The sequence below is a fragment of the Tursiops truncatus genome, chromosome 7 (genome assembly GCF_011762595.2).
Source record: "Tursiops truncatus isolate mTurTru1 chromosome 7, mTurTru1.mat.Y, whole genome shotgun sequence".
NCBI lineage: Eukaryota > Metazoa > Chordata > Mammalia > Artiodactyla > Delphinidae > Tursiops > Tursiops truncatus.
In genome coordinates, this window is record NC_047040.1 from 4,676,666 (window position 1) to 4,702,655 (window position 25,990).

General features: G+C 48.8%; 1 protein-coding gene across 11 annotated transcripts in view; it reads right to left on the reverse strand.

The window, feature by feature from the left end:
• Nucleotides 1–25,990, reverse strand: part of AGAP1 (ArfGAP with GTPase domain, ankyrin repeat and PH domain 1) — a 555,489-nt gene that overhangs the window by 122,534 nt on the left and 406,965 nt on the right. The window lies entirely within an intron of this gene.

The following is a 25,990-nucleotide window of genomic DNA, read 5'->3' on the forward strand; positions in this document are numbered from 1 at the left end:
CTGCCTCATGGAGTCTGGGGCTCCAGGTTGCATCTTTATCCACAAAGTGGCCATTTATTCTGCATTCTCTTTCCAACTTCCCACCTGCTCTCCACCGAAGCCACACTCAACCTGGGTCCGATCCTTACCCCCCAGGCCTGGACGGTACAGCTAACTGCAGGAGGGCTCTCTCCTGCTGGCTTGCCACCTTTTAAGTTGTCCCAGTCTTCCGCAATACGAATCTTCTAAAAGTGGCAATTCTTACATACATTTTTTTAAAAAATGCTAGATCCTACTGAATATCAGATGAAAGCTGTAGGCATCCCAGAAAAAGAAAAAAAAAAAGGCTAGTCTAGTTAATACTTGTGCGCAATTTCAGAGGGTTCAGAAGCTGCCTGATGTTGCTAAGAGGTCCAGGGACCCCAAGACCACTGGCTGATCGTAAAGCAACCCTTTCACATGTTAGTCAATGCTCAAACCTTACAATGAATATTTTTGTACATTTCAAGTATTTGCTGCCCAGGTTTCAAAAGTCTTCACCCTCTGACTGCATCCTCTCTGACTCTGAAGTGTTAAGAACCCATCCTGTGCCGGGTGTGGTGACAGGCCATGGGGAAACAATGGTCCCAATGACCCTCCAATCGCGGAGGCAGATGAGGGGCGCAGGCAGAGACAGCTGCCCTCTGCTGCAGCACGGCTGGCGTTTCATTATTTCACTCTGTCCCTCAGGTGTCCCCTCAATTCAATGCACAATGTTCATTCCCAACTACGCCTCTTAATCCTTATGTCACAATCTCTCCCAAGCTAACATTTCTCATCTCTGAACCCCTACTGATCCTAGAGCTGGCGCTTCCTGCCCTTGGCCGTCTGTCTGTTACCTGGATGTAGCTGGCATGGTTGTTTCCCAGGGCAGCTAAAGGTGCTCACCCCCGTCCTGAGCCGCCCGATGCTGGGCACGCCGTGGATGCAGCATTATAATAGGGACACCTGGGTCCCTTCCATCATCCAGCAGTTCTTTAAGGTGGGTACCAATATCTCTTTTTAAGATGCTCAGAATATATACATAAGCTATACGGTCATATAGCAGGCTTCCGTATATGTGAGGTGGCTCTATTTCTGGGTTCTCTATTCTTCTCCAATAATCTTTCCACCTATCTGTGTTCTATCAGCACACGGTCCTGAACGCCACGGCGCTTTAGTCACCTCGGTAGCTCATAAGGTAGGGCAAGTCCCCACACTTCGTTATTCTTCACAATTGTCTTAGGTCTTGTTGGCTGTTCTGAGCACACAACTTTGTGTATTCATCCAAATCGATGGAAAAGATATTCAACAAGGTGAGGTCAAGACAGAGCCTTGAATCTTCACTCACCAATCCACAACCAGAAGCTCTGTTGAGTGATCACTGAGCAGGACCTGGGGACATCATACTGTCTGTGCATCCAGCTCAGACACCTGTGAACTTGCCTATGAAGAAACTACGGTACGGCCTTGTCAAACACTGTTGACAGCTAGACGGGTACCCAACTTAACAGATATGTCTGCCAATGTAAAAACAAGAAAGGGAAATCCATATAATACTTCTCCTCCTTAATGAACTATCTCTGTTCAATTAAATCACTGTTTCCTTTTCTATACGCACACAAAGCACAGAGTATTACCAATCTAATTCAGAATCCGACCTGGGCTGGATTTTAAACTCACTGGTTTAGGGCTCAGAATTCAGCATTTTGGAAACCAAAATGGCAGGCGCCTGTTTCTAGGCAGCTCCCCTCACCCCTTCCGACTGCAGGAAACTTTCCGCAAAGTAACTGACAGGGACACGGCAATCTCATTTCCAAGGTTTCTGAGTATCTTACAATACGTGCAATTGAGGGGGAGATTCCTGACTCGCTCGAAGAAAGTAGCTAAGTGCCAGTCTCGAGAAGGAACTACTTGCAAGTGGTGACACCCACCTTCCCCTAAGGGACCATCAGAGCCAAGCTCACCTGCATCCTTTACAGCCTTCCTTTCTGGGAGCCCATCCTCAACACCAGTGGCTCTATCCCCACGTGGCTCCACGTTTCCAGTAACCCGCCGGCTCACCACTGGGAACCCTCACCCAGCGACATCTGGAAACGTCTGGAGACATTCTTAGTTATCAGACCGAGCAGGGTCGGGGTGCCACAGGCATCATGTGGGCACAAGCCTGAGACGCTGAACACACCCTACAACACATAGCACAGCCCTGCCGCGGAAAACCGTCCTGCCCGAAACGTCAGTAGTGAGAAACCTGTGGACTCGGAAGGGCTCTTCTATTCTTCTTCAACCTCTCAGACTCCTCCTCCAGAATCCTGTTCTGTGAGGGCTGGGGGCAATGTTCCTCACACCAGAGACCCTCCCGAAGGCTCCCTTTCCCTGGAGCTACCCTGGCTCTCCCCCAGGACACGTCTCCCCCTGCACCACAAAGCACGCAGGTGGGCGGGGCGTCCTCCCAGCCCCGCGCTGCTGCTTGCAGACCACTCTTTCTCCCCCCAAGTCCTGGCCCCTCTGAAGCCTGTGCCCTGGGATCGCGCTCGCTCCCCAAGACCCCAGGTCCCACCCCTTCACTGCCCGTTTCAGGAGCAGATCACCCACCCTGACCTGTGATCACGTCCGGCGCCTCCTGGGCACTCCCTCCAGCATCCTGGCCTCTGGGCCCCTCCCAGGTGACCTCGTGAAGCTCTTTCCTCCCCTCTGCCACCGCATCCGCTGCTCTCCTGGTCCGGACCCGGGCCCGCCTGCTGTAGGAACCGGCCCCTTTGGGTTCTATTCCCCGCCCCCGCCCCCCATGCCCAGTCTGCCCAGCTCACCCACACCGGGGCCTCAGGTCCCATCTACCGGCCCCATCGGTCTTCACCGACTAACATCCACCTCACGTTCCATTTCTCTCCCTACCCCGCGGGACGACATCACAGGCACTGCTCCTGCAGATTTCAGCCTCCACGCCCCCTGCCTCTACCTCTCCTGACCACAGCCCCCAGCGTGACTGATGATTTCCACCCCTACCTGTGCCGCACCAGGACTCAGGCCCGGGATGGAAGAGAACAGCACCATGCCAACTGCTTCCTCTACTGTGTGGCCCCTTTGTGGTGCTGGGGTGGGACAGGGGCCCAACCTCTGGCCTGTGCTTCGATCCACTGCATTCTGGAAGTAACTCCATCCCTCCCCCTCCAAGAGGCTCTATCACCCCTTCTCCACTCCCCTCAGACACCCTGCCCTGCATCCCACCCCCCTCGAGGACCCCCATTTTCATTTCACTGCAGACACAAAAAGAAACAATAAAAGCAGCAACCAGAAGAGGGCACCCCCCTTCCCGTCCCGGGTCCCCACGGACTCGGGGCCTCCTCGCCCCACCCTGTTGCCAAAGCAGCCCCTCCCCCGTGAACTGGCTTCCACCCGGCAGTTCGCACCCGCTCCTGCCTGCATTAAACGTGCTGCATCGCTGTAACATCGCCGCTCCTGACGAAACCCTGCCGTGACTCCAGGCCCTCACCCAGCCACCAACTGGCTTCTGCTCCTCCTTAAAGGAAAGCCCCTCAGAGCTGTCCTCCTCCTGGCTGCCTGTGCCAGGTGTCATCTGCCCGCGTCTGACCCGCCAGCCTGACACGCCCCTGCTGAGGCCCGGGAATCCCCACAGCCTCGTCCGTGGGCAGGTCCCAGCGGGATGGCGCCCGTCTCAGCAGCGTCCCACGTGGTTCCTGGCTCCCCCCCTGGCTGGGAAGACGCGGCGAGGCCTTACACTAGTTGGGTGGGAGGAAAACTAGGAAGCTGTGGGTCCTGGGATCCAAAGAATGATGGCCGGGAGAGGCCCCCATTCTGGCCCTCGTCCTCGGTCACCTCCTGTCCAGCCCTCCTTGCCTCCCTGGTGAGGCCGCCCTCACCACACGGTACACCCCATCAGCCGTGCCTTTGTCTCTTAGTTAACTGGACACCTTCTGAAGGCAGGAACGTTCTTCAAACCTCTTCACCAAGACAGAGCCTGAAACGTCCTGGGGATGAATGATCGGGGTTCCAGGCATGTCTGTGGAACTGAGTTTTATAAAGAGTTGATTCTCTCTTGCAGAGGCTTTAACACAGGTGGATGACACTGCTTTGGGTGTGTAACAGAGAATCACCTTTGCAACTTAGTTTTAAAAGTAACCACAAGCGGGCTTCCCTGGTGGTGCAGTTGTTAAGAATCTGCCTGCCAATGCAGGGGACACGGGTTCAAGCCCTGGTCTGGGAAAATCCCACCTGCCGCGGAGCAACTAAGCCTGTGCGCCACAACTACTGAGCCTGCGCTCGGCGTCCGCGATCCACAGCTACTGAAGCCCGCACGCCTAGAGCCCGTGCTCTGCAGCAAGAGAAGCCACTGTAATGAGTCGCCCCCACTCGCCGCAACTACAGAAAGCCCAGGAGCAGCAACGAAGATCCAATACAGCCAAAAGTAAAAATAAATAAAAAATAGATTTATAAAAAAAAAAGTAACCACAAGCATGCTTCTGTGTTAAACTGCAGTCAGTCGGGTAAGTTTCCAGCAGTCTGGAACCTATTTTTAGGTGAGCAACTAAGACGGTGGATAAAGTCTATTTACGTTTCCAAAGTATCTCCCTTAATAGCCCCCTCCATCGACCACACCCACCTCGTGGGTCCTCTGTGCTCTGGGGGCCAGCTCTGCCTAGGCACCTGGGTCACGTCAGAGACTAGAGGGTGAAAATCCCTGTCCCCGAGTTGATTCCGATGACTGAGAGGATGCCTATCTGATCAGAGGACGAAAAGGGGAATCAGATGTACGGCGAGCACACCAGCTGCCTGGATTTAAACATATGTACACAGAAGCGCCACCTGCGTGCAGAGAGAAGTGAGGTGAGGAACCGTCCTCACGTCCACTGTCACCAAGGCGAGCACAGGCAAGCCGGCCCCATGGCCTCCCTTGAGAAACAGGAATATGACCCTGGGACGGCTGCTCGGGCCACTAGGACTCAGAGTGAGAGTGACAGAGAGCCAAGGTCAGGGGAAGGCCCAGGAGCGGGGCGGGGGAGGGAGAAGGGGAGGGAGAACAGAAGAACATGAGTCCTGCCCTGGCGCCTGGAGGAAGGGAGGGAGGAGGACACGGGTTGCCATCTCGTAATAAGAGCAATAATGATAATGATGAAATCAGGAAGCAGGACCAGCCCTGGTAAGCCCCACAAGTTCTTCCGCAGGCAAGGAGGAGCATGAATAAAGTAAGGGATATGCACCAGTCTCCTGGAGACCAAGAAGCATTTCCCATCCATGGCCTGGTTTGCTGCTCACAGGATCAAGGTACCGCCAAGAAAACCATCACTGCCCTGATGCAGAGACTTTCCAGGCCCTCCTGCAGGTGAGGCTGGAGCCCCGAGCGCCTCCCTTCCTGTGTCAGTACTCCACCACTGTGGTCCAGGCCCTGGACACGTGCTCCTAACGTTTTTGCTGGAGGTAGCCACTATGAGGTCAGGCGTCCCGGTGGCCGGGCTAAGGGGGTGCGAAAAACCAGATGCTCTGGGGTGGGGACAGTGGGAGCAGGCACAGCTCAAGGCTGGTCAGCTGGGCGAGGAAAGGCAACTGCCCACAAACCACGAGGGCCCACTATGCGAGGGGACCTGCACCAGGGCACAGAGGAGGAGGTCGGAGTGTGAGTCATGACAGAGGCCAGGGAGGGGCGGGGCCACGCGTGGTCAGGGAGGCCTGGAGGAGAGAGGGGCCCTGGTAGCCCTGACCGTTCTCGAGGATGGGGGTCACGTTGAGGAAGCTCTGGTTTCTAGCTAACTGGGTCCCAAGTCCCAGTGCCGGTATATGAATGCCTGGCTTCTAGATTTGGAGAACTCCCTTCCAAGAGGAGTCATTTAAAATTCCCCTGGTTTAGGGCTTCCCTGGTGGCGCAGTGGTTGAGAGTCCGCCTGCCGATGCAGGGGACGCAGGTTCGTGCCCCGGTCTGGGAAGATCCCACATGCCGCGGAGCGGCTGGGCCCGTGAGCTATGGCCGCTGAGCCTGCGTGTCCGGAGTCTGTGCTCCGCAACGGGAGAGGCCACAACAGTGAGAGGCCCGCGTGCCGGAAAAAAAAAAAAAAAAAATTCCCCTGGTTTAAAATATGAGCAATCAAAACGCACCAGGCGTCTGTGCTGTGCTTTTCCATTTCCAACAGACTCCGCTTGCCTGACAAGGTATCCTTCAAACTGAAGAGACCCCAAAAGCCCAGCCCCAGACACTGAAAACGAGCCCACAGAACGCAGTACAAATAACGCATCTTATTCTGTATCAACTACTGGGCGTCGGGGCAGACAGTACCGTCGACAGCCTTAAATACGGGAGGGCGCGTGCAGAGAGCAGGGGAGCGGGGGGGGGGGGGACGCCGAAAGGAGAAAGCCATGCCAAATTGAAAGAGGCAAGCGCCTCATTACGCCCCCTCTAAACCGGCTCTGATGAGGGACCGGAGCCCCCAAGACGAGGCGCCGAGCCGGGACAGGCCGGTCCACCGCCGTCCCGAGCGCTCAATGTCGGCCATTAGTTCTTCCCAATCGGGCGTCAATGTTCAACGCACACCCCAAAAAATATATAATACGAGCAATAACGATAACAATCTGCAGTGTCTCCGAGCTTCAGTACGTGACGTATGAGTCAAAGAAGCAGTTTCACTTTTCACTAGGAGAGCTGACAAGCATGACTGGAGGGGGAATAAAATAACATTCCGTTCGCATAAATATCAAGTAGCCTGCTTGCGCCTGCTGCGCCAGGAACGTATTCTCAGCCGTCATTCCGGCAGACAGGCCCAAGGACACTCATAACTTATTTTACAATCATTTAGTTTCAGCTCAAGTGGAAAACGTGACAACTTATCTCTGCTGACAAGATGCCATATCAAACCTTACAATTAACTCTCGTCCGATTATCTGCCCAGCCGATCATTAGCGGGGCCATCTTTGATGAACTGCTGCAGAGAGCATGCCTCGGTGATGGCCGTCAGCGCCAGGTGTGAGGATGGGTTTTCTGCTATCCCGGCTGATATTCAAATAGACCGGGCTCCACGCCTGTGATTCCCGTGGCCCTGCTTCTCCCAAGGGTCTCCAAACGTGTATGCCGGGGGAGGTGTCCTCCTGCACCTCGCTGGGAAGGAGTGGGGCATCCCTGCGACTGTCATGACCGCAACAACTACTGGCGTTCCTACCGCCATTGCACGTCCAACGCCCTTCCCCGATTCCCACTCTGGAGTGCATTTCAGGGAGCTGTGGACCCTCTGGAGGGATGTCTCCCTCCACTCTTCCGTACTGGGCTCGATTTGGAGAGTGGACACCCAGAATGTGCTGCAGGGAGCCCGCCACGCTATCTGGGGGAGCTGCCAGGAGTTCTGAGGGCAGGCTGATTGTTATTTCCTGTGTGCTGACGAAAGATAGGAATTAGGAATTGCTTTAAAATGCATGTTCACAAGAAGCCTGAATCTCTATTAAAAAAATAAAAAAAGGAAAAGGACCGACTGTGAATGCATATTAGCTCTCCTCTCTCTCACTTTCACATAGTCCCTAACTTACTCATCTGGCAGGATCAGGAACAATATATTACTAAAAATCTTTGTTTTTTGGTATTACAAGAATTCAAAATGATCAAAGACAGGGCTATTTGTCAGTGCCGGGCTGGGGTGGAGGGAATCAGCTGAGGGTTAAAACCTTCCAAAAACTCAAGATGGAGTCCCTGTAGGAGCTGGTTAATTAAAACCTATTCCCTTCAAGACAAAGCCAACAATCCAAAGCTAATTTGGATCTTCACTAAGGGCTCTGTTCTTTCTGAAGCTCAGAGAGATGTGTGGGCTGGTAAATAAAGAACAGGCCACCTCTGCCATCCAAGGAAATCACAACATCCCGGCTGCTGTTAAAAGGTGAGTGTGAAGTGAAGTTCAAAACCTCACCCCTTCTCACAGTCCTTTTGACGGGAGCTTTCAACAGGAGGACGTTTACTTGAATCCCAATCTCTGAAGATGTTTCAGAGCCCGGCATATTGTCCGGTTCCCTTTGCAGCTAGCGGCGCTCACACAGAGGTACACGGTGTCAGAAGAAGGGGCAGCGGGGACACTGCGGGGGGCCCAGGAAGATGACAGGTGTTGGGGAAAAGGGAGAGACAACACAGTGTTAGACTGAGTTACAAAAGTGGGAGGAAAGGAATACAATAGGAGGGGCTAGAATGGAGAGGAAACATAGGGAGAAGTATTTCCTACCCGGGCTGTGTTCAGTTACACCCAGAGGTCTCTGTAAACGACGCTGGAATTGGTCTTCATTTACATGAAGCCCTTACTTACTGAAACATGTTTCTATGACAGCCTTAAAAAAAAAAAAAAAAAACCCACAAACTCTGATCGCTAATTAGGGTTCGGAGTTTCATTTTGAGGCAATGAAAAATGTTCTATGGTCGACTGTGGCGAAGGCTGTGAACATACGAAAAGTACTGAATTGCAGACTTTAAATGGATGAAGTTTATGTGCTGTGAGTTTTAGCTCACTAAAGCTATTTTAAAACAAAAGAAAAGGGCGGGGGTCCATTGTGTTCAATGCTACAACGCCACCAAACAGGGAAGACAAAAGAAGGTAATGGGAGGGACCAGCAAATGCAGGTTCGGTGTCAGAGCAGGGGGTCCGGGTGGGGGGGGCGGTCGGACGACACTCAGAAACTTAAGCTAAGGCCGTTCACAAGACTTAGGTCACAAAGTTGAGTGTGGGGACTGGATGTGGCTCCCTGGGCCTCCAGACAGCCACCAGGACCTGGTTCCGGGTCTCAGAGAAGAGGTGGACCCTGGGATGTTCTGTCCTTCTCTGAGGGAGCCGTCCCGCCCTCCCGCGTGTCCTGTGCAGCAAGCACATGTCCAAGGGCGGAGCAGCCTCACTCCTCTCGTTTCCTCACATCCTCCCCCCTCCCTGAGCTACATCCGCCTCCGCTCTGGCCTCCTGGTGCACGCCGTTTCCTTGCACCCGGAATCACCTTGTCCCCGTCCCTTCTTGCCCGCTACAGCAGGCTCTGTGAGTGCGTCCGTGAGCCTCATGCCGGATGGTCAGCCTGTACTCATACCATCACCCGATCTGGGGAATGCAGGTCAGGACTGTATATTTCAGCGTCAAAAATTAAATTGTTCTCTGGCGGAATTTTAGCTGAATCAAGCGCACAAAGTTTAAATTAATCCAGTGTACTCCGAAAACGTGTACAGGCACTCTGAGCAGCACCGTTCGGTGGAAATGAAATCACTTCAAGAAATGCCTGCACCTCGTTTTACATAATCAGTCATAACCATTTCTCAAGTGGGGCGCTTACGGCTGCTCAATGACAAAGAGATTCTCTTTCACGTGGGAGGCTCCACTGGCTGAGCAGGTTGGGGAACGGCTGAGATGACTAGAAGAAAACTCAATTAGATAGAGAAGTTAATTAAATGCATGATCCCTCTTCGATAACGTAAATTTCCCATCTTTAGAAACCTAGCTGCTTCTATTAAAAGTCACTTGGAATCAAATTCCCAACTCCTGCACAGGAAATGGTCCTGTCTGAGGCAGGAAAGGCCAGCTTCAGTTCTGCAAGTCCCCAGCGGGCTCTGTCCAGGGTCCTGAATATGTTCACTTGGTTCCTTCTTCTCAACGTACAGAAATGCATCAAAACAAGGCTGTTTCTTCATGACCCATCCCTGCTCTTACTCTACTGATATCACGTGGTTTGAGAAAGTAGAGCGATGGTGTCCCCAGCTTTAAGAAAACCTGATATACAGAAGCCCAGACTAAAACAGGAGGTCATTTGGTTGTGATACACCATCCCATTGCTCCAGGGCCAAGTGTCAAAAAGGTCAATAATCTAAAGAGTAGAGTGTGCTTCAGTGTGCTTAACTATTTCCCTAATGCTTAGATGGACTGAAAAATTCTGACCGTAAATCAATACTTTTCATATATTTTCCATATTCGGAATTATTGCATGAGGGCAGTTTTCAAGGGATGTGGGCCCAAGAAAATGAGTATTCGTGGGGCTCGGGATACCTGATGCTAAACTGCTCCCAGAAGCTTTGTGCTCCCCCCACGGCAGTGTGCGAAGGCATCCAAACCATCACGTCCCTGAAGCCCAGGAGCTGATGCACATTCCAGCTCCTACCCTGACCATTTCCCGATGAAGAAGTCCATGGTCCTCAAGATGGACAACATCAAGGGGCCCAAGAGGGATGCAGATGGGGGGCAGGAAGAGAAGCACAGGACGAGTTCCTCAGAAGGAACTAGCACAGCTGTGGAATCAGAAAAGCAGTTCAGAATCCCACCTGGCTATGTGACTGGGTAGTTCATCTCTTTTGGCCTCAGTATCTCCACATGTAAAATGGGCAGGACAGCACCCCTGAACACCTGCCCTCGGCCTGCCGCAGCCCGGCCTCTCCTTCTCCATCCTGCCCAACACCGACTCCACCCTCCAGGTGTGCAGGCCAACAGCCCCGGGCCATCCTGACTCTTCTCCTCCTCTCACGTCCCACACCAGTCCAAGAGGACACACCACCACACAGGGCTTGGACCCTGCCCTGTGCTCACTGTGGTACTGACCAACTGCCAGACAAATGGGTGGACAGACAGACCCACTCACCCCGTCAGGCTCTCTTCTAGAGCTGTAACAACGGAAGTAAATAAAACAAATCTCCTGTCCTAGAGAGCTGATGTCCTGGTGAGGGGATATCATCAATAAACACACACTAGACACAGACTCACACATTAGAGGGATGATGATAGATGCTGAGTGGACGGGTAATCTAGGTGGTCCTGGAGGGTCACTGACATGCTCTTAGCCTCCTTTAATCCTGAAGACCATGTAAACATGGCCACAAAGGGCAATCAAGTTTTTTAAAACAAGCCATCCACAAATAACAACTGCTGGTGAGGGTGTGGAGAAAAGGGAACCCTTCTGCACTGTTGGTGGGCATGTAAATTGGTGCAGCCACTGTGGAGGTTTCTCAAGAAACTAAAAATAGAACTACCATAGGAGCCAGCAATTCTAATCCTGGGTAGAATTTATTTAAAAAAATAAACAAACAAAAACCACTAATTCAAAAAGATACGTGCATCCCAATGTTTACAGCAGCATTATTTACAACTGCCAAGATATGGAAGCAACCTAAGTGTCCGTCGACAGATGAATGGATAAAGAAGGTGTGAGAAATCTATCTACCTCTATCTATACATCTAGATACCCACACAGTGGAATACTACTCAGCCATAAAAAAGAATGAAAATTTGCCATCTGCAACAACATGGATGGCCTTGGAGGATATTAGTGAAGTAAGTCAGACAGAGAAAAACAAATACTGGTATCACTTATATGTGGAGTCTAAAAAAACTAACTACTGAAGATAGTAAAAGAAACAGACTCGCAGATATAGAGAACAAACTAGTGGTTACCAGTGGGGAGAGGCAAGGGGGAGGGCAAGACGGGTAGGGGATTAAGAGGAACAAATTACTATGTATAAAATAAACTACAAGGGTAGATTGTACAGCACAGGGAACGCTGCCAATAGTTTGTAATAATTATAAATGAAATATAACCGTTAAAAATTGTGAATCACTATGTTGTATACCTGAACCTTACCTAATACTGGACATCAACTATGCCTCAATTAAAAAAAAACAAAAAAGAATAACCATCCAATAAGTTGAAACTAAGGAATCTGAACACAGAACTGCAACACAAAAAACATATATTACTGATACCAAAAGAAGATTATAAATTTAGGGGGAAGTTCTGATAACTACTAGAGAGGATCTGGGACGTTCACGCTTAGACATCCCGAGATTAAAGCTGGACGAAGTACAGTGCCGACAGCAGACAGCTCACGGATTCCTGCCGGGGTGGGAGCCCAGGGCCAGACGACCCTCATCGTGAAGTCCTCCTGGCCCCTCTTCCCAGCTCCCACACAACACTGCACTCCTTTCATTGCCTTCTGAGTGCTGTGATTTGGCTCTGGGGATGCTTCCCTTATTTGGTGGTGTCCCTCTGAGTTTTAACTTCTTTACGTACGCTTAGCAGCCAGTAGGCACCAAACACCCAAAATAGATGCTCAGTAAAAAGTCTTCCAAAAAAAAAGAAACGCCAACACAAACTGCAGCGCGTGCGCGCACACACACACACAAACAAAAAAATCCACAACAGACAAACAAACAAAAACCCCACATTTAAGGAAAGTCTTTGAATGCTGGAAGAAACAAAAATCCGTATATCTATCATTGTATATCTGTGACCTAGAGGTTTTAGATATTATTTAAATGCCAGCTGAAAAAATCTGCATTAAATACCCTCACAGTTTTGAGCCCTTTGTAGAATAAATGATTACCCTATGAAGACGATAAATTGTATCTTCTTTTAAAAAAGATCTAGATTTCCCTTGGGCATCATCACATGTCACGTTATGTTATGTTTCAACTCAACAGATGGCTTTTTTATTTTGGATGAAATCAAATGGTAATTTGCAAAATCATAGAAATAATATCTTCTCAACATTTAAAATGATACTTGAAAAACTTCTTGTTCTATGTCATCTCACTACTGTCTCCTAAACCGTGGGACAGGAGGTTTGATTGTGGTTCCCAAGCCTTTGTTGATGCTGGGTGGCACGCCAGTGAGAGATGGTATCAGGTGCCTCAAACGTCGGGCTGCTTGAAAGAGAGGCCCCACAAGTCTCAGAAACTCTATTCCTTTCCGTCACACCTGGGCCCTAACAATCGCCCCAGTCAGTGGATTGGAGGCTCCTGTGCGGGACTCCCTCCCACCTTGAGCCACTAAGCCCACGGCGGAGCTTTGAAGGGTTGGGTTCCATTGGTAATCCCCCCTCAGCGGTCTTGCACAGAAAGCCCTGGAGCTGGAGCAGGGCAACTGGCAACCACTGGGGACCAAAGGTGACAAAGCTCCCCACTTGGACGAGCATGACCTTGACGACATATTCAGAGAGCGTTTGCACGTGCGCACACAGACACCAGCCCACAAATAACCACCCGGCGCCTGCTTTGTGGGAAGCACTGTTTTAGGTCCTGGGAAAATAGCCGGACGATACTATGTGTTTAAAAAAACAGATCCAATTAACACTGCAAAAACCAAACAGATCCAACTGTAATTCTATACTGCATGTGTGGATGCAAGAGACACTCAGAATACATTTACCTAAATTTGCATCGTGAGCTGCCTCGGTCACCTGTTTCATACCTATACACCCTTCTAACAGAATAAACCTTTTTCATAAAAATATGGGACAAAAACTCCATAGGTAAACGCGAGGATTTGTCCCATGAAAATCTTTTTTGGAAAAGTGTGAGATGATTTCTTTAACTGCCACCGAAAAGAGAATATTTCTCTTTCCTGCTGTTTCAGAATTTTGCTAACGTGCTGCTGATGACTAACGACTGTGCTACGTACTTTATGTAGATTCCAAGGCTGGGGTTAACCTCTAACTTCCTCTGCCTGAACGCTAGATGTATTCAACTCACTCATGTCTCCAACTAGCGGCAGCTGAGGGCTGGGGCTGAATTCATTTGAATAAAGAACTTGAGACATTCAGGTCGTCTGTACTTTGAATTCTGGAATCAGTCTCGTGTGGTATTAAGAAGATGAGGCCAATGACCTTTCACTTCTGATTACACTGTTAAAACAACTGCATTTAAAATACTGACCAGGTCACAAATACATATTAGGTAGGATGATAAAAGGTTCCCCAAGCCAGAGGGCAACTGAGTAGATCAGAGTGGGCTGTTTTGTTTCCACGCCAAACCTGTAGTTAAGATTTCTCCTTCTTTCGAAGGAGCCTGAGTGAGAGCTTCCTACATGTGGCAAGTTCTACATTCTGATGGTGCCAACACTGCCCAGTCCACGCAGGGAGTGGCAGGCTGGCACGGTGCCATGCAGCTGAAGCCCAAGATTCTGATCACCTAGGTTACAAGGATACTGCTGACTCTGTACCGGAAGAAAATGAGTAACTCTCATGGACAGTACCCATGAGGAACAAAGGCTGCACACATGGTACTCAGATGAGCCACCTTGACTAGGGTGACAGTCACCCTGCTTTGCCTGGTACAATCCCTGGTTATGCCTGTTTCCCAGCATAATTAGTAACATATGGTCACCACAACCTTAATCCCACTCTGCCATCATTTCTGAAAATGACAAAAAGAACAAAGTTCAAAGGAAATCTGATAATTATGGTTATTAAGCTTTGGGCAAGTAAGGTTTCCTGAAAGTCGAAAAGCCCCTCTAAAATCCTACCCTAGGACTTCCCTGGTGGCGCAGTGGTTGAGAGTCCGCCTGCCGATGCAGGGGACGCGGGTTCGTGCCCCGGTCCGGGAAGATCCCACGTGCCGCGGAGTGCCTGGGCCCGTGAGCCATGGCCGCTGAGCCTGCGCGTCCGGAGCCTGTGCTCCGCAGCGGGAGAGGCCACAACAGTGAGAGGCCCGCGTACCGCAAAAACAAAACAAAACAAAAACCTACCCTACTTTTTTGTGTTCTTTGCTATTGAATCTCATGATGATTTCATGTCAATCTCAAAAAACCAAAACAACAAACAAACAAAAAACACGCCTGGGACTTGTAAAAGCTGGAGAAGTTTGTTATGTGACAGATAATCATGTTAACTCGCCAGAAAATCTGTTGAATATTATACTTGGGATAGTTGTCCCTACTAATAACCCCATGGATGAAGATACCATGAATAATATCTCCATTCAAAACCACAGACCAAAAATCATTTCATTTCTGAAGTGGTGTTTAAAGTACAGCCTTTTTCAGCAGTTTAATAATACTGGCCCTTTTTCAATGGTTTAATAATATTGTGGCCAAATGAGTGACTCTTATTTTGTCTTTTCCACAAAAATGAGAAATCGGAGTGTAACCTCTAAAATTAACGACGGTGTTTGAAAACTAAGATTAAATTACTTCTGACAAAAAGCGATGAATAATTTAGCCTTCACTCCAGAACATTCTTTTTAAAAAAGAACTGACTTCATTTGTACTCCTCTAATTTTGTCCTTTTAACTTCTAGCACTGTCTTGGAATTTGGGCTTTGTCCTGGCAAAAGTGAAATAAAACGCAATAAAATACAATAAAAAAGAAAGTGTCTGGAGATCCTGCGTTGGATCTGCTTTGAGTTCAAAGCATTTTCCTTATCGTGGCTAAAAATTTTGTCAATATAGTTCAATCAGATACTGGGGTGGATCTTTGGGGAAATTGCTGTAAAGTAAAATGAGAGATAAGATTGTGTTCCCAAACATAATAACTGACATTTTCCTCTTCTTCCTTAAGCAGAAGCCCAGCCCCCCTGTGGCCGGCACCAGGGTCGGGGAAGGATGCGGCGCCCCGGCCGAGGAGTGGAATCTGTCGCCTGCTATCCATCCAAGGACCGCTCATCCCCATTCTTCCCACTGCTGCCTCTTGTCCCCTGGGGTGAGGTTAGAAGCAGTGACGCCCCACCAGCCTCCCCAAGCAGGACGAGGCCTCCTTGCTGCCTCCACGGTGCCCCTGCCCCCGTTCCTCAGGAATACATGTCTTTGCCTCTTCTCCCCTCCGCCCCTACAGAAGGTTTCCGTCCGTCCATAATTTTCTCTCCAGCACACTCTCGCCAACTGTCCCCGCCCACACCGCCGGTGATGCGCTACAGCACAGCCAGAGGCTGGGACCGGGCGGCCTCTCCAGCTCTTCACTGGGATTCTGTCACTTGCGAGGGTGGAGGAAACTCCGGGAATCCGAGGAGGGAGGGATTTTAGGGTCCCCTGAGCACAAGACTGGAAAGGCCATCTAGGTCCACTGGGGCTATAACCCCACGGTCACCCCGTTTCCCGCAGCCTCAGACTGCAGCGCAGATGCGTCCCGACCCTGAGCGGCTTTAACTAGCCATCACCTCACCCTCCATATCCCAGCAGCGAAGGGCTCTTGGGGGCAGTTTTGTTGCTGTTTTTAGTATCTTCTCTGATTTCCTGGCTCTGGCTCAGAAAAGGAAAAAATAGGCGTTACGTATTTTCTTCCATGAAATTCAAGTTCGTTTTCTAATCCTGGATCTCAGGACACTTTTTCACAGGTGAAGGCATCTCTTCTGTCTTTTCCAGAGGAACCGAGTCTGACCTTTAGAACTACAGTTGTCCGAGTTCCCAGAACATCCCGCAGGCCGCGGGGTGCATCTAGGGGGTGGGGTGCAGCATGGCTGGGCTCGCTCGGTTCTGCCAGGGTGTTTAGGTAGCTAGGACAGCTCAACGTGTTTCTGTCCGTATTTCATGAGGGTCAGTGGAAAATGGAGAAAAAGAAGATGTTGATATTCGTGAAAAGAGCTCGGCACTTATAAGCTTTGTGTGCAAGATGGGCACAAGGATGGATTCAGGAGGCGCACTCCAAGTGGCAAATCTACAGCCTTGGATGCTCAGGGGGTTTGGGCAGATCTGTTCTATTGTGAAGAAAGAGAACACAATGATGACATGGAGACACGGTGCAGAAAACTAGGCTGGGATGAGGCATAATTAGGAATTGCACAGTATCTTCTAGCTCTTTCGAAAAGCACAGCCCTGCCACCACTCTCTTCTGAAGTGTTACAGCCATTGTTCTTACAAATTCAACTTTTTTTTGGCCATGCCGTGGCGGCTTGCAGGGTCTTAGTTCCCTGACCGGCGATCGAACCCACGCCCCCTGCCAACGGAAGTGTGGAGTCCTAACCACTGGACTACCAGGGAATTCCCACAAATTCAACTTTAATACATGAAAGAAAATCAGTAACAAAATTATATACTTAAGTATCTGACTTCACATCTGGAAAGTCTCAGGAAGAAGCCTATTTGTTCAAGCCGTGCTTGTGTGGGCAGGAGACGGGGCCGGGCAAGACCGGGATTCAGAGCCTTGTTCTAGGTCCACGCAGATGAGAACATTCACTGACTATTAAACATTGCAATTTGCTCAATGCAACGAAATGAAATGCAATGAAACTGTGATTCATCCTCTACCGTGGACGCTTCACGCATGTGAATAATTCCACTTACTGCCGGTACAACGTCTGCTTTCCGGGACACAGGACAGGCCCCGCGCAGCTTCCCCATGACTCTACCCAGTTGCTCTGAATTGAATTGGGTCTCCTGGTATCTCTGTAACTGTCTCCCCTGTGTGGCAAGTGGCAGAATGGGGACAGGGACTCAGGCATCCTGACTTTGGTCTCTGTTTGCCCCACCAAGTCCCAGCTCCCCTTCTGCTCCCTGCCCCCAAAGCCTCAAATGCCCCCCCCCCCCACCTGCTCTCCTCTTCTTGGCCTTGCCAATGCCAGTCAAGGACCACGCTTTTCTGATCAATTAAAGTTGCAAACTGAATTAAGTTTGCTACTAACGAAGTGGAAATTCTCAAATGTTCATGGCTTCATTTGTGTTTTTTCTAACTACAGAATTCATATTTGAAATAACTTTAAAAAATTTTTACATAAATAATAGGTATTCATTTCTGAAAGCTCAAAAGAGAACAAGGGGAAAACAGTTAAGATCTCGTACAACTCCCTCACCCCGCACTCTTTCCACCCAGGAGCCCTTTACACGCACCCTGCCCAGCCCATCGACGCATAAAACACGTGATCCTGCCAGCTGTGTGACCTGGGGCCAGTTATTCAGACTCTCTAAGACTCAGTTTTCTCATTTAAAATGAGGATAAGAGCACTGCCACACAGAACTGTAACAGGTTTAATGAGCAATGTGTCTAAAGCACTGATCCAGGGCTACTGCAGGGCGGAGAGCATCAGTACATTACATAAGCCCGAGGGGAAGCTCACTGGGCAACCCGTTCTCAGCCCTGGGAACAGAGAGGTGAACTAGATGGAGTCCTCGCCCTTAAGAAGCGTACATTCTAGTGGGGAAGATGACAGATGATAAAATCAACGAGTGAATTACAAAGGTTGGAAGGGGAGAGTGGTATGGAGGCAGTAAAGCGGGGAAGAGGGCTGTGGGCAATTTTAAGCTGGGAGACACAGAGGCCTCACAGACAAGGTGGTATCTGATGGGACATGAGGGCAGGGAGGCCATGTGCGCCTGGGGAGAGGTTCCCCAGCTCGGCACGGGACCAGGCCGCAGAGTGGGTGGGACCACACGAGGGTGACGCTGAAGCCGGTTCACAGCACGGTGACGCCTACTGTTTACATGAACATCCTTCCAAGTTATTACACGGAAGGCAACATTTTCAGGGCTACGTGGCATCCCTTTGTGGGGCTTTACTGTAATTCATTTAACCAGTCCTCTGCTGCTCGTCACAGAGATGGTTTCCTATGCCTGGACTATTTTCAGATAGAGTAGAGAAACTTAACACATCTATAATTAAAGCCAGTTACGATGTAATCCAACTTTTGGAAATAAGTAAGAACACAGACATACGCACTGGAAGGGGACACATCCCCCCAAACTAAAAGCTTAGGGTAGGAGTTTTTTTGTTTTAACAGCAAAAAGCTTCTCTGCTTTTTTAATTTTTCTAAAATGTAACGTTTTATAATTAGGGAAAATGCAAAGTTATTATTGCAAAAAATGAAAGAAGGGATAAGGTACTTAACCCACTTGCTAGAAGGAGGAAGAAAGGCTTCCTAGAGTAGGCTGAAGTATGCATAACTGACACCAATGGGATCCTCTGTGTTTTAGCCCCATGATGGACGGATGTCACATTCATTGACTGGTGAAACTTTTTACATAAGTATGTCTATCATCCAGGCTTCTAGAAATCAAAGAATTTTAAAAGTGAAAAACAGAGCATAATGAACACAGTGCTAAGGGAAAAAAATGAATATTGTTTGAAAGGACAAATAATTTCTTAAAAAAAAATTAACTGTCCAGGCACTTGTATTCACGTGATTTGATGGCCAACGCTTTGGTTTACAGTTTTGCCAGCGCCCTGGGAAGACAGACGTGAATAAAAACCGGGTGCTGGGGCTTCCCTGGTGGCGCAGTGGTTGAGAGTCCGCCTGCCGATGCAGGGGACGCGGGCTCGTGCCCCGGTCCGGGAGGATCCCACATGCCGCGGAGCGTCTGGGCCCGTGAGCCATGGCCGCTGGGCCTGCGCGTCCGGAGCCTGTGCTCCGCAGCGGGAGAGGCCGCAGCAGTGAGAGGCCCGCGTACTCTGGGGGCCTGAACTGCATGTCTTGCTGGCGCTACCCCTGCCTTCTGATTGATGGGGGCCTTACGGGGCCCCAGACTTCAATTTCCCTCTGCGCCCTCACCATAAAGGCGTCTTCGAAGGGAGACGGTGAGGTGGTGCTTCTGGGACATTTTGACATAGAAGGAGAACAGCCCTCAGACAGGATCTCTGAGGGCTGCTTCGGGGCGTGGACATGCTTATTTCACTTTCTGCATCAGTGCAAAGCTTGCTATGAAATGAACCAAGAGCCAACAGCTGGTTGCAAGGCGAGTTTCCCAATCTTGTAAAATTAAGCTTAAAATCCCACAGTACATTTTTCTGTTTTCTAATTACGTGATACACAGAAAACATTTCCAAAGTAGCAATGCTTTATAATTTCAGAGTTCAGCTAGGGACTATATGCTTATAAACACTCTGAAATATAGAATGCCCGTGTGGAAAGGTAACTGGTATATGGTTGCAATCTTGGCTAAATGCTGCAGAGAGCAACTCGCACGTCAGAGCTGAGATCCTGAACTGCAACCGAGATGGAGAGATCAGGTGTGGGAACTGCGTAATGTATTTATCAATAATATCAAGCTCCCCAATACTATATTTTAAATTCAATTATAATTATTTCCTTGCAAATAAGTACACATTTTAAGAGATTCTGACGCAGACAAACATTTCCCTGCAAATGTAGTAAGATTTTAAAAATCCCACTGCAGAAATAATGTAGCAATTAAAATAGCATTTATAACAAAATATGTTTAAAATGTTTCTTCCTATAAAAGAGTAAAATTTTAAGTCATTTAAAATAACCATCTGTTTCCTCATGACATAAAATTTTTAGTATCATGTAATTAATATTAATATCACTTTCTGTTAATAACCTTATCTGTCAGATAATAAAGCAAAGATGTAAGGAAAGATATACTCATTGAAAGAAGTTTAAGAATGCAAAACCGAAGTAATGTACAAGTACTAAAGGAGTAAATACACAGAGGGTTTGATGATGACCCTGATCTGTACAAAGCTACCTGTCAGCCGTATCTATCAATCATCTCTCACCCTACCTACCTACCTACCCGCTTACCTACCTACCTACCTTATCCATCCATCCATCCAGCCATCCATCCAGCCATCCAGCCACCCACCCCGATCTATCTCCCTATTTTTATCTCTATCTATCATCTATTACCCTATCTACCTACCTAATCTTATCTGTCCATTGGTCCATCCATCCATCCATCCACCCACAATCTCTCTCTATCCCTATCTATCTTTATCTATCTATGTCTATTAACTATCTATCTATCTATCATCTATCCACCTACCTATCTCCTTCTAACCATATTACAACCAATTGTATTTTTATAACCACTCCTCTGCTACATTTACTTCCACTCCTTTCTTCCTTATCAGTATCTAAAAAATGTTAAGCCCTTTAGGTCTTTCCCTCTTTGTATGCATTTGTAAATAACAGGAAGCAAGGGAAGGATGGAAAGAGATCTGACCAAACTTTACTCTAATAACTGAAAAAGTCACCAGGGAGACAGCATCACTGAAGTTTCTTAAGCTATTTGATTCCTAGGTTGAGGACTTGAGCAAAGCAGAGGAATAAAAAATGAATATTTTCCTGGCTCCAAAGTGGTATGAAATCACGAGAAAAAGTCCTATATTGCTTAAAAATATACAGTGTTATAAAATCAGATGGTTTAATGTTGCAAATACAAAAGCTCAGAAAGTTTTCTTTCCAGTTGGGAAATGGCGGTATATACATTTGACAAATCTTTTTATGCTACTCCACCTCGAAGTCATTGGATGCGGGGCAGTAAATGATGCTTTCTATCTGTTAAAAAAATTACCCTAAAATTGAAAGTTTGCAAGTAAAACTGCTGGGACCAAAAAACCACCAAACAAAAAAACTAAGTAACTGTAAAATTTTAGACTTCTGTATTTTAGGAAGCTGTAACAATTTACATTAATAACACGTTGTTGCGCTGAGACCAATGAGAAATGATGTTACTAAAAACACCAGTGGGATGGGAAATGCAAGTTTCAGCGACAGCTCTGCTGGAGACTTCTAGACTTCCGGGAGAATCAGGGGTTGCTGGGCTTGGATTACCTCCTTCTCTCCTAACCCACCTCTGCCTCATCTTTCTACACCAGATGATAACCCATGCTGACTCAGGAGTTGGCTTGTAAAAGTCACAATCTCTGCTCCCTGAAAATCATGAGGGGCGCACTTGCCTGCCCAGACTCAAGTCCAGACCTTTTGTGGATCCTTTTTCTAATCACCCTTCCTACCTTCATGCCTTGTCTCCAGCTAAGTTCCTTCATTACCCACGCCACAAAGCTCCCCAGACACATGCCCTTCCCAGCCTTCACACACACGCTTCCCTTCTCTGTCATCAGAGAAGCCAAGAGAAGAGAGAGTTTCCAGCACGATGGAGCGGTCACTGGGCTCCCCATCGCTAAGAAGCAGATGGCGACGGGAACCATGCTGTACCTGGGGTGGACAGCGTGGGTGGCCAGGCACTGGATGAGAGCAGTGTCCGGGCAGTGCGGGGAGGGAGGACAGATCGGGACGGATCAAAGAGAAGGCAACTGGTGAGTAGCTGGAGACACTGAGTGTAGACAGGAGTCCCAGGAGGGTGTATGGAGAAGAAGGCTGAGAAGGGGCTGGAAGGGCAGAGGGCCACGGAGCCAGGATGGGAGATCCTGGAGCAGGCCTGTCTGCTGAACAGAGGGACCCAACGTCCGGGAGAATCTGACGGTACAGGAAGCAGACAGGGTAACTGCAGAGGCAGAGTTCTTTGGAAGTGAGAGGTGATGGGTCCAGAGGTGGAAGGAGCAACACTTCACAAGGGCAGGGACCATGCCCCCCAAGCCCCTGGCCAGCAGGAAGCAGCACAGAGGCTGCAGCTCCAGGTGCAGCTGGGGCGTGGGGTTGGGAAGATGAGTATGCGCCTTCCCCTATTTCACTGGTGAGACTTCAAGAGGGTCATCAGGTGAGGGAGAAAGTGAAAGATTCAAGAGGAAAATTTTTGAAAGAGTCATTTTGAAAAATTATGCTCTATCATATTACTTTACGCTACTTTGTGTCAAAATTGTCCCAATTCCTGTGCTATACGGTAGGTCCTTATTAGTTATCCATTTTATATCTAGTAGTGTGTATACTACCCAATACTCTGTAATGACCTACATGGGAAAACAATCTAAAAAAGAGTGTGTATATGTATATGTATAACTGATTCACTTTGCTGCACAGCAGAAAGTAACACAACATTGCACAGCAACTACACTTCAATAAAGGTTAAAAAAAAAATTGTCGGGCTTCCCTGGTGGCGCAGTGGTTGAGAGTCTGCCTGCCGATGCAGGGGACACGGGTTCGTGCCCTGGTCCGGGAAGATCCCACATGCCGCGGAGCGGCTGGGCCCGTGAGCCACAACTACGGAGCCTGTGCGTCCGGAGCCTGTGCTCCGCAATGGGAGAGGCCACAACAGTGAGAGGCCCGCATACCGCAAAAAAAAGTCACAATTCTTTCCTGTAACTTTGACCCACTGTCCCGAGTTCAATTCCCTGGACGTACACAGGGTAAGGCTCCTATCTGTTACCTTGACCGCCATTCGCACGCAGTGTTCAACCCCGACCCCAGCTCCAGAAGAGTGGATCTCAATCCCAGCTGCACCTTACAAGCCCCCTGGGAACATCTGGTGCGCAGGCTCCACCCCAGGGCCAAAGAAGCCCATCTCCAGCCCTTGGCCCCAGGAGCTAGTACTTTTGAAAAGCACCCTCCAGAGCAGGATCAGGGACGCCCCTGCCCCAGAGGCCCCTCCCACCTCCCAATTCCTCCATCCCTATCTCTGACGTGGGTTCCAGAGCCTTCTCTACATCCCCATCCACTGCTGTGAACAATCCCCATTTGCCAGTGTCCTTCTGGAAATGTGGTCCCACAAGAGAGACGCCTCCTTCTCTTAGGGCAGAGGAAGTCTCGACGGCATTTCGGCAGATGAGCTACACCCAGGTCAGCCTCGTCGAGGCAGGGTTCCCCATTCTACGTGCGCACGGTTGGCTGGCTGAATCTGAATGCAGGATGTTTATCTTAGTTTCACTTTGTTAGCCCCGACCCATTCTGTGGTCTCTGAATAGGGAGGCTGCTGAGATGACGCCCGCCAATGTGTCGTCCGCGCGTCCTCAGCACGGGCCGACGGTCAAGGCCACCCCGGGTCTCCCTCAGGCAGAGTTCTTGGGGCAGCTGAGCGTGGTGGTTCAAAGTACAGCACAGTGGAGGCTGAGACACAGCCTGAGATGGAATCCAGCCTTGGCCACCGGCCTGCTGCTACCTCTGTTTCCTCATCTCAAATGGGGATGGCACTAGCCCGCCTCTTCCGGGTCCTCATGCCTGACAGGCAGGGAGTGCTGGATGGATGTCCTGTGACATCATCACTGGTAGTAGCAGCAGAACTGCCACGGGGCTGGTACAACCCCCGCCTTCTGCCTTGGGGGACGTTCTGGGAAGCTGAGTTGAAAGTCTCGCTGCGGGCAAGGCACTGCTTGGGTCGGCTGTAGTCATTCTCTCAAGAAAGGAAACAGCCTCCCTTTTCTTTGGGAAGGATTATCATTTAATTCACGGTGGAGCACAGTGACGGTGGCTGCTAGGGTCCATAAAACACAAGTCTTCATTGTTCAGACCAGGGTTTCTGGACCTCGGCGCTACTGACTTTGGACCAGATGGTCCTCTGTCGTGCGGAGCTGCCCTGTGCACTGCAGGGCGTTCACAAGCTTCTCTGGCTTCACCCCCTCGATTCCAGTAGGAAACCCCTCCAACCCCCTCAACTGTGACAACCTAAACTATCTCCAGACACTGCCACATGTCCCCAGGGGAGGGACACACAAAATCACCCCTGGGTGAGAACCACTGGTCTAGATGAAGATACCGAGGGCCAGAGAGACCAAAAGATATGGTCCAGGTACCGTAGCAACTGGCAACGGTATCCTGCTCTAACATCTGTTTAAAATGATTTCTAGACATTTGCCAGGCAGCAAGAGAATTGCTGGCCTGCAGGTATGCAATCTCCTGCTCCCGGTCTGATATGGGGGCAGCGTTTCCCCTAGTCAGCACCTGCTGCTAGAAATAGCTGTTAGGAAGGAACTGAGGAGGCAAAGTACAAAGTAACAACGTTCTGATTGGGAGGAAAAAAATACACCTTTTACCCCCTGCGGCCAGATACCCTAGGAAGCTTCTGCTTTCTCCTCGGTCCCATGCAGAGAAAGGGAAGCAGGTTCTGCCTGCAGAAGGGAACTGGGGTCATCCCTTTAATTAGGCCGAGGAGCCTGGTGGGGGGAACAGACCGCAGCGGCCGAGACCGGGCGTGCCCAGCTTTGAGATGAGAGCCCACAGGTCCTTTAATACTGAGCTTAGCTGAAGGTTGATGACAACCCCCAGGGAATGGTTTCTGAATGCCAGCCAAGATTTGGGAGAAACAGATGAGAAAGGCAAAGTGCAGCAGAAGTGAGAGAAGGGAAAATGTCTACCTTCCCTTAAAAAGCAAGCTCTATGAAAAGATAAACAATTTTTATGATACGTTGTTTTAATACTAAGAATTCATTTCTCCTTTAAAAAAAATAACAGAGAGGAAAACTATAAGCTTTGGAATCAGAAAGACCTGGGTTTGAATTCTGGCTATTAAGAGTGTGGTCTTAAGATCCTCGACCTTTTGGAACCTCACTTAGGAAACAGGGATAATGATTCTCAGGAAATGGGCATTAGATGTCAAGCTCCTGACACAGAGACGCAGCTGTACAAATTCAGACTCTACGTAAGATGGCCAAACAGGCACATGAAAAGATGCTCAACATCGCTAATTATTAGAGAAATGCAAATCAAAACTACAACGAGGTATTAACCCACACCAGTCAGAATGCCCATCATCAAAAAATCTACAAACAATAAATGCTGGAGAGGGTGTGGAGAAAAGGGAACCCTCCTCCACTGATGGTGGGAATGTAAATTGGTGCAGCCACTATGGGGAACAGTATGGAGATTCCTTAAAAAAACGAAAAATACAGCTACCGTATGATCCTGCAATCCCACTCCTGGGCATATATCCAGAGAAAACTCTAATTTGAAAAGATAAATGCACCCCCAATGTTCACAGCAGCACTATTTACAATAGCCAAGACATGGAAGCAACCTAAATGTCCATTGACAGATGAATGGATAAAGATGTGGTATATATATAAATGGAATATTACTCAGTTACAAAAAGAATGAAATAATACCATTTGCAAAAACGTGGATGGACCTAGAAAATATCACACTAAGTGAAGTAAGTCAGATAAAAACAAATATCGTATGATATAACTTACAGGTGGAATCCACAAAAACGCTATGGCTGAATTTATTTAGAAAACAGACAGACTCACAGACATAGGAAACAAACTTATGGTTATCAAAGGGGAAACAGGGGGTATAAATTAGGAATTTGGGATTAATAGATACATACTACTGTACATAAAATAGGTAGCCAACAAGGACCTACTGTATAGCACAGGAAACTACATTCAGTATCTCGTAATAACCTATAATGGAAAACAATCCAAAAAAGAATAGATATATATGTATAACTGAATCACTCTGCTGTACACCTGAAACTAACACAATATTGTAAATCAACTATACTTGAATTAAAAAGGAAAAAAAAAAAAGTGAGCTGTAGTGTCACACTACCGCCACCTGCTGGTCACATGATAAAATTGTTAGCATAGAATCCAAGAAGAGAAAAAAAAAAGTGCTCAAGCTGTAAAAATTAAAATTAATGAACTGACAGTAAACCTTCCCAGAACCCAAAGTTACGGCATGCTCTCTGTAATCTCAAATGCAGGGCTGCCTGCCCCTCCTGGG